Here is a 10270-nt window from a genome sequence, read left to right as displayed (position 1 = left end):
AGGAAGGCACCATGAAATGATCCCCATTGAAGCTTGGATAAGTTTCTAATAGGGAGAGATGAGGGGATGGGCACCATAGTCTGGAATAAAAAGGAATGCCCAAGAACAAGCAGACTGGAAAGCAGGTTGTCCAAGATGAAGGCTGTTAAAGATGAACCCAAAGGAGGGTGATTATAGGTGGAATATTGTAAAGTAAGGATCACATGATATGGGAACTTTTTTGAGTTAGAAGTGGGGTCTTGAGGAGAAAGCTTGTTCTGAGATATATTCTTGTGCTTGAGTGTAGTGAAAAATCTGCACAATATAAACATCACTATTCTCTTTTCTGTGTTTTATCTGGTAAGTAAAGGATCCAAAAACTCAACAACAACACTTAGATTTAAATCTTAATTGCTTAGAATATCGTATTTGCAAGAGTCATTTTAGGGCATGAGTTTGATTCTCCATAATCTGTCTCAGATGCCTATGTTCATCTGATCACCTCATGTACACCTGGTATTCCTCAATGTGCAAGAGCAAGAGACTGATATGGATCAACTGGAATCCAAATCTTCCAGGAAATCAACTCAAACTAATATACTCAAACTAGTCATCTCAGTTAATATTGTTAGGTTTGGCAACAATTCAAATAATACCTGCCTAATAGAGTAGGTATTATTATTTTTGCCTTATATATTATTTTATGAGAGAAAAATGTTGTCAACAAGTACTTGTCCCTCTGGTACAACACACCATCTTTTCATCATAAATAATTATGAAATATGCCTATATAGAAAGGTACAAATGTAAATTACATGGGATGAAAATAAGTTAATAGATTTTTCACCTGCCCTTTTCTAAATGCAAAATTTAGAACAATATGTTAGTCAAAATGCTTGAAACTATTTTTAAGTCATATGTTTAAGAGTCACTTTTACTCTTTTTGGAAATCACAGTGGGATATATGTGTACATAGTTTTAAACTAATCAATTTATGTAATAAACTCTTTTTATAATTAGTCTTAATTATAGTAATAATTGGTGCTCCCCAAAACCAGCAAGTAGGATTATGAGGAAGTTTGGAGGTATATATTTTAACCTTTAAACCTGAGATAGGCATTTCTTAATAATGTTGCTTGGAGTTAAAGTTAAGATTAGAGTTGTATGGAGAAGCCACATATTAGTGCTGGTTCAAGAGTTTATCTTTTCACAGAGTTGGGATGGACATAAATCCACCAGCCAAGTAGCCATGGGAGACCATGGCCAAGACACACACTCCAAAAGACATTTCAAGTAATCTCAAAATGAGCAGAACTATTGGTCCTCAAAATTTGCCACATATCTGAATGACTTACAGAGATTTTTAAAGTCAATGCCCAAACTGTATGCCAGAACAATTAAATTAGTATCTCCACCAGTGGGACTCTGATCTCAGTATTTTTGTAAGTTCCCCCAGTGAGTTCAATATGGAGCCAAATTTCAAAGCCAGTGGCTTAGATGACTGAGTCAACAAATTCAATCCAATAAATACTGATAAAGTTCTTATGTTGATTGGAAATATTAAAGTCACAAGACAAGGGCATCTGTAACATCTATAACTATGATACAAGCAAGACTTTGTAAATTCCCCAAAGGAGTACCTAGAGGGCAGAGAGATTATTCCAGTAGAGCCAAACCTGGCAGAAATATAGTGTATTAAAGAACACTGAAGATGGTGTTAGATTTTTGGCTTGGGCATCCCATGCAATGTGAACAGCCTTTGCAAAGTCATATAGAAACAAAAGCACATAATGTGTTCTTGAATAAATGAACACAATTTAAATTTAAATTGAGTACATATTTCCAGTATGGAGTAGAATTTTGTACAAGCAGAAAGTTTGGTATAGGAACCTATAAATATCATACTGAAGAATTCATATTTGCTTTGATTGACTTTGGTATACTTAAAAATATTATTAGCGTCAGGATATAGAAATATTAGTCTGCAATAATATAAGTATAAAATAGTTTGAAGATGGGAAACCAGAATCAAAAAATAAAGAAATGGTTAGAAGGATATTTTACTTACCAAGGATAACTGATAATGGCATGAAATAGGGTTGTAACACTGAAAATCAAAAGGAAGAAATGAGTGTAATCAATGCTCTAGCACATAATCTACATCCATAATGCAGCCTGAACACCTAAGACTTTGAGTGTCCAAAGCACCAGCAAAATACTCTACCATTGACTATACTACTGGCTTTGATAGGGCATTGAGGTCACCAGCGATGCACTCTGTGAATCATCTATTCACTGGAATACTCTAATTCATATTTTAATAGTCATGTTCCTGTGGTTTTGATATGCAAAATGAGCTGTTTTTACAGGATTCAGGAAATAATTCTTTACAGAACAGTTAATTTGGTTCTTCACATATCTAGTTTGGGAGAAAAATTGATTTAATTGGTTTATCTTACTGACATCATTTCAATAGAGTAAAAAAAAAAGATGATTTAAAGAGGAAGAGACAAAAGTTTTAGGAAAATAAATAGGTACATTAGATCCTTTGTGCTTTTTCTCCATGTTTGATTGCTCAGTTATATGCTATCATCTGTATATATGCATCATACGTAAATAATCCACAATATTTAGATGATGAAGACATCAATGTAACTAACAAATAATTCTTGAAATTTGTTTGCATTTAAGAGAACTTAATATTTTAGATGACTTATGCTTAGAAACAAGATCACTGTTCCTCCTCTAATTAGAGAGCTGGTCTTTGATCACCTTCTTTCAAAGTTTTGTGTAAGGCACATACTTTTATTCCATCATAAAGTTCAAGTCTTGTCACGTTTAAGCATCAGCATTGGTTAATGGTGGGTATATACATAAAATGTAATTCTCACAACATATCCTTACGTGTAGCAGTTACATAATTCAGTAGATGGTCTGTCTCTAATTTAATAGGGAATAATTCTTCCTATAGAATAATTTCCTTTCAAACATGTCACCTTTATAGAGATATACTTTTTCATATTAGCATTAAAATGATCAGAGAGAATAATCCACATGAGAAAATGTACAAACATTTAGCTTTTGAAGCCACACAATAGAATCCCAGAGCAACTCGGTCATGTATGAGCTTTAGGGTGTATACCCTTTAGGATGCAGCTGTTACTAGATAGCTTACTGCAAAAACTCCATAATTATCCACTCACTCATTTATTTACTCACCAAATCTTTCATTCAGCAAGCACTGACAGTGAGTGCAAAGCAAAGCCCAATGGAGCTACCTCTCAAAGCATTGAGGCCAACAAACCAAAGGTGAAACAGCTACACACAACTATAACAAGAGTAATGGGCATTAGTAGAAAGGATTCCCTCTCAACTTGAGTGTGCCTCAAAATCACCTGAAAGGCTCATTCCAACAAGGCTTGCTGGTCCTACCTCTGGAATTACTGATTTCGTAGGTCTGGAATGGGGCCTGAAAATTTATATTTCTAACAAAGTTTTTAGGTGATGCTAATGCTACTTGCTGCCTCCGTGTGAACTGTTGCCATAGAAGCTGTGGACAGCAGTAGACGTTCTGAGAGTGGTTGGGTTAAATCTGCCCAGGAAAGGGGTGTATGAGGGACAGCTCATCACTAAGCCTGGAAGGCTGGATAAAGTACATAAGGGCATTCAGGCTGAAGAAATGAAATTGCCTGAATCGGAGCCATGCTTGCTAGGTTCGCCTGTTCATAAACCCACCAGGAAATCTGCTAAATTCACTAGTGTGTGCCTCAAGAACCTGTACTTGTCACAAACATTCCCCAAGAGGATCTTCTCGTGGAGAATATATAGGAAATACTGAACCAAGGCAGGAGTATGAAAGAATAGATCATTTTCAGAGAAGTCCCAATAGAAGAAAATTTTGGGAGGGTGAGGGAGGGGTGTTAACTCATCTGTGACTAGAATACATAGGTTGCCAGGTAAAATATAGGATATCAGTTAAGTTTGAATTTCAGATAAATAGTGGATATAATTCTGTTTGATTGATGCAATATATGGGACATACTTATACTAAAAAAAATTGTTTTTTATTTGAAATTCAGATTTAACTGGGCATCCTATACCTTATTTGCTGAATCTGTCAACTCTAAGAATGTAGGTTTGTGTCACGTGATCTCAGAGAAGAACCAGAAGGGATGAAACTGAAACAATTTTATAATATTATATTAAATTCTAATGTTATTTTCCAAGGGGACATGATGGTGATTTGCTTACATGAGTTGTTCCAATGCAGCGTGCTCACACTGTCAAAGATTTATATAACAATTTGCAAAAGTAAAATAATTTTGTGTTTTTGTTTTACAAAGGAACTCCCAAATCTTATATACTTCAGGCCCTTCAAAATATTGATCTGCCTCTGCATTTGGGATCATGATTAGTGTCAGATAAAACATAAAAAGAATATTGACAAACATTAACTCTAAGGTGAAATTATTAGGTACAAAGCCCAGACCATTTGAAGATCTTTTTCTTTCTGTCTCATCAAGAGGAACTACTCTAAACAGCTTCAATACTGGCAAAATAATTGTTCAAATTATCCTGGATGTATACAATCAATTTCTCAGTGGGGTAAAGAGAATATTATATTTTCCAAATATATTTGACCGTGGGACACCATGTTCATGGAGCATCTTAAAGAGCTCATTTTCCATGGAGCAAACTTTAAGAAATGTTTTTTTTAAACAAGGACATCTTTACTACCAATGTGCAGATGAATATTTATTAAATTTCTAAAGGAAACAGTATAAACAGGCCTATATAGAAATTACTTCTCATTTCCTAAATAATATTGCTGCTGTCTAAATAATCAAGTGATTTATGTCCTCACAGAAAGTAGAATATTTGAGGGAAAATGACTCATCAACATGAGTAAATTAATTGAGATTCTAGTTTTTGTTAAAAATACTACAGAGCTGATTTTTTCCTTTATTTCCAGGAATAGTTCCTAAAATAGGAAGGAAATAAATGCAAAGCAAGCTGAAGTAGATTAAAAGAGTAAAGTATGGAGGGAAAAAATTTGCCAAAAGGGTCTGAAAAAAAAATGGGTTGACATTTTCTTTTTCATCCTTTTGAAAAATGCTATAGCATTCCAAGATACTTGGGAAATTTTGGTCATAAATGAAAAATGAGTAAGGTTATTTCTCTGAGAAGTTTACAAAGCAAAAAAGAAAAAACGGGCAACAAGAAAAGTACAGAGTGTTGAAAATCTACAAGCAGATCTTTGGTCTCAATGTTGCAGCTATTGAAATATGATGAATACCAGACTAGGGATATTTTTTAAGGCATAGTCTAGCAAAAGCAATAATTGCCAAACCTAGAATTCTTTTTTTTTTTTTAATTTACCATTACTAGATTTACATGATGTAAAATGCCATGCTGGTTATACAGGTAGAAAAGAGAATTTGCTGAAACTTAGAGTCACACCCAAAATGTGTCTAGAGGCCAAAGAATCCTTACCAAATGTGCCAATAGTTTTTCTTTATGGATTTAATCTAAATACCTACAGCACTTTCTCTGTTTGTCTATTTTTAAATAATAGCTACAACTCTAAGTTGCCAATGTAAATAGAGAATAATTCTTGGTAGGAATAAATCTTTCAACAACTGGAAATATTCGCAGTTACCTGGAAACTATGAAAGTAAAATGGCATAATGAACCAGCGGTATCATTCATTCACTCATCTTCCAGCAAACATTTATTAAGTAATTACAGGGTGCCAAGTAATAGACCAAGTGCTATGCTACGGACAAAGCCATGTTCCCATAATTCCGAGGAACATCTTAATGTCTTACAAAAAGATGAAAGTAGCAATGTGTTTTAACTGAAACAATTGTGTTATGAAATGTTGGCAAGAACAGAATTATTTGCCTGCTGTTAACCGAATCTAAACGTTATTCAAAAATTTAGCTAATATGTGTTTGCATAATAAATAGCAGTTATTATATTTTTGTTTGTTGGAAAGGCATATCAGTGAGTGCTAGATGTGTTTTGGACAAAATGTTAAGGTAGAAAGGCAAGGACAGGCAAGCTATCGGATTAGTGTTATTAACAATGCGAAAGGTAAAACCATGAGGTATCAACCCTTTTGCGGGGTATTACTACACTAAAACAAGTTAGAAACTAGAAATGTAAATAACTTCCAGAACTCATCATTTGACCCAAAGGAAGAAATACTGAGAAATAGACCAATCAGGGAAGAATTAAGACACAGATAAGAAAAGAAAAAAACCTCAAACACAAAAAGGAAAAATTGTTTTATGAAATTATATCAGCAAAGAAGGAGTCATTTTCTGCCTTGTTGCCACCCCCTCTCTTGTTTATTTGGTGTGGCAATGACCGAAACATATTCAAAAGGACGGCTTAAAGAAAGCAAAAAATCACGACCAACTTGGGGAAGAGGAGTTCATCTGTGGGTGGAGGAAAACAATTTTGTTCCTTTTCCATATTAGAGTCCTAGTGTTTATCCAGTTCCACAACGGAAGGATCTTGAGACCTCAAGCACTGCCCTGAGATTGACATACTCCACCAAACAAAGATGTGAGAGGCATACATGGCACCTTCTTCTCTTCTACCTTTAATTTGCATGGGGCACATCAATAGTGACTCCTCCGATGGACTACACTAGCTTCTGAACTGATGAAAAGTGTGGATAAAGTTATGCCAAGTCTAAATATTATACAGGCCATATCGGAGAAGACATATTAACTTTTATGAAAGTATTTATTCCCTTTGCTCATTCATAACCTAGTTACCCTGCTTCAGTAGATGAACCACAAGGAAATGGTTCAAATAAACTGGAGGCTTACTAGATTTTACCCTCTTTGCTTTCCTCTCTGCTGTGTTTAAAATCCTCTGCTCCATGGAGAATTCTGATCCTGCTAAGTAACAGTATCATGGGAAACTGAAGGTATAAATTCAGAGAAAAAAAGAAGCATAAATAAAGGCAGACATTAAGGGGAATGGGTATTAATACTATTATAAAAAAGAAAAAAGAACCCCATTTTATGCAGGGAAGGAAAAAGGAGTCTGTAAATAAAAAATCTTTAGATTAAGATGGAAAGTGACATAAATCATCAGACAGATCAGAAGGTATCAACTGAGTTCCAAACTACTGTTTTTGTTTTTGAAGACAACATTCTTAAATTTCTTATTTTGAGTGCAAGTTTCTTTGTTTTTCCTTAATGAAACATAATTTTATATATTTCTTTCATTTATTTACCTAGAACTCAGTCTTATGCATTATAAGGGGTAGAGAAAATGTAGTATGTGGTTTCTACTTTAGTTGCTTGAAATCTATTTGGAGATGCTAAAAGAGGAAACAGTAATGAGTGTTCAAACACAGAAAATGGTTGATGATATCTTGAATGGTTCATACTTTAGTGTCAAGAGAATCAGAGTATCAGAGCCTGTTGGCATTAAAGGGAAACCCGACATAAAGGAAATGCAACTGGCCCTGGCATGTTTGCTCAGTGAATAGAGCGTCACCCTGGTGTATGTCATCCCAGGTTTGATCCCGGGTCAGGGCACACAAGAGAAGCGACCATCTGCTTCTCTCCCCCTCCCTTTGCCCTTTCTCTTCCTCTTCCTCTCCCATAGCCGGTGGCTCAATTGGTTCGAGCATCAGCCCCAGACAGGGGTTGCGGGGTAGATCCCGGTAGCTCGGGATGCATGCCCAAATCTGTCTGTCTCCCTTCTCTCTTAAAAAAAAAAAAATGAAATGCAACATCAGAAAGGCCTTAAAAATGCATTGGATCTTCTTAAGCAAAGGTTTCAGTTATCCAAAGCTGTTAATGCTGGTGCAAGAGGCATGACAGAGGGAAGCCCTGCCCAATCTGTTTCCCCATCCACATTGTCCTCTCTCAACCAAGCATGTCCCACCCCCATGGGTCTTTGTGATTGCTACGCTCACCACCTTGATTGCTCCTTTTCCCCATATAGCCATAAGTATTCTTCACTTTGGGGGGGGGTCTATTTAAATATCACATCATTAGAATGGCCTTCATAACTATTTAAAAATATAGTCAGGTTTCTTGCTTCTTTGTCATGATATTTGTTTATTGTGTCTCTGTCCCAGTAGATCTCTGCTCTATGGAGACAGAGAACTTTTTTCTGTTCTATAAACTGCTGTAAACCCAGTACCCTAGAATAGTAACAGGCACAAATGAGGCATTCAATAAGTATTTTGGGAAGGAAGAAAAGATGCAAGGATGGATGGCTGGAAGGAAGGAAGGAAGGAAGGAAGGAAGGAAGGAAGGAAGGAAGGAAGGAAGGAAGGAAGGAAGGAAGGAAGGAAGGAAGGAAGGAAAAAAGGAAGGAAGGAAGGAGGGAGGGAGGGAGGGAGGAAGGGAGAAAGAAAGAAAGGGAGGGAGGAAGAAGGGAGGGAGGGAAGAAATTAAAAGCATAGTGTGGACCAATTTCAGGAGGACCTTGAAAGCTCCAAGTGTTTCAATTATAAATTTGAAGCCATTAGATGCATCTCATTGTCTACTAAGTAATTCAAGGTAGACTTCTTAATAAATCTGAAAGTATCTCGCCCATGAATTCCTTGTCTGATAATGTTGACATTTAGCCTTTTATGTTCTTAAATATTTATCAGTAGCGTTAGTTTTAATGGGAGCCACGGTTGTTTTTGACACAGCAGGAATGTTGTTCATATCCTAGCTTGTCAGTGGAAAAACGGAAGAGGAATACAGTTGAATAAGTGAAAGGTTATCACAGCAATTGCTCTGCTACTTCTGCTCAGCTAAGGAGCGCAAAGATACCACCCCAAGCCATTTTCAGCTGGAATTTTAGGATTATGTACATGATCACCCACAGCCAGCCAGATATAAACAGAAGGAAAATATATCATCTGATGCTCAGGCACATTTCCTTCTTCCCACATAATGAGTTATTTCTTAGTTTTCTACCTGCTGCTTCCAAACTCACATAAATGATTCATTAATCAGCCTCAAAAACAGATGCTCATATTTAAATCACAGGTTCTATAAGATCATTAACTAGTCCTCCTATGGCTAAAAAAAAATTAAAGAGAAATTTTGTAGTTTAAATTTATCAATTCGGGAAGAAATATAGAAAACATTTTCTGCACAGTTGTGTTATTTGCTGTAATCGTTTCCCTTTCTGGTAGATCTTTCTCATCATCTAAATTTTTGTTAGTATAGAACTTGTTTGTGTTTGTTTAATATCAGCAGATTTATTATTTAGTTCCATCCACAGAGACTCTGACTGGGATGGTGAGTAGAGTGGAGTCTTGTTGCTTTTTCAAATGTCTTACTGCTTTTGGTTGTATGCCTTTGGTTATCCAAATGAGAATTTCTCCAAAATAATGTCATTTAGTCTAGCAGGAAATGGTTTATTAATCATATCACATAGGTTTCAGCATCTGCAAAGTTTCTTTAAGTTTTGTAGGTGATAGTTGCTTGGCATAATAGTTGATGTGATAGCTTTTATTTCCATTAATGGTTTCATCTCTGCCTTGTTCTGAACTGAAATAGCTATTTATATGTATTTTTATCTACTTGAATCTTGAAGTTAAGGTAAGCAGAATCAATACAGTTTTTCTCCCTCACACAATTACTTTGTCCTCCATAAAGAATTTATTGACAGAGCAAGATCATAAATATTAAAAATAAAATCAGATTGTCTTCTTAAGTCTAACTCAATTTAAAATTGAGTGTACCTGCTACAAAATCAAGTATACTTCTATCTGAGAACCTTCCACCTCCTATATACTGCGGTATTCATTCAGGGCTCTCACTTGGTATATAATTTATAGAAAAACACATCCTAGGGAAGGTACAACAAGAGACAGCATGGACAATACTCAAGTTAAAATGTCCATAGATGGTCCGGTTCTGCCACTCTAGCTTACAAGCTAAATCAACTGAAATATTTAAAAAAATGTTTGTGTTTGGATCTGAGTTTGAGATATAAAATGAATATCTTCCTTAAATGTATACCCTTAGTCTCCAAAGTACTGATATCGAATTAGTCCTAATTATATAGTATGCTATACCGGCTTGTGAAAGAATATATAATAACAACCATCCACATGTTTAATATCTGTGGGCTCAATACCGTGCCACCTTTACAAGACGATTTGCTTCACAACAGTTTTATTGCCATTCTCTAAATGAAAATTAGAATTTAGAGCGTTTATATTTGAATACTATTGCCAAGACACAGCAGCACTTTGAACTGAAACACTATAGATTAAAATGGTTTGGCAATGGTACGAAATTGGGTCAACGTT

The sequence above is a fragment of the Saccopteryx leptura genome, chromosome 1 (genome assembly GCF_036850995.1).
Source record: "Saccopteryx leptura isolate mSacLep1 chromosome 1, mSacLep1_pri_phased_curated, whole genome shotgun sequence".
Classification (NCBI taxonomy): domain Eukaryota; kingdom Metazoa; phylum Chordata; class Mammalia; order Chiroptera; family Emballonuridae; genus Saccopteryx; species Saccopteryx leptura.
Note: the sequence above shows the minus strand (reverse complement) of the source record.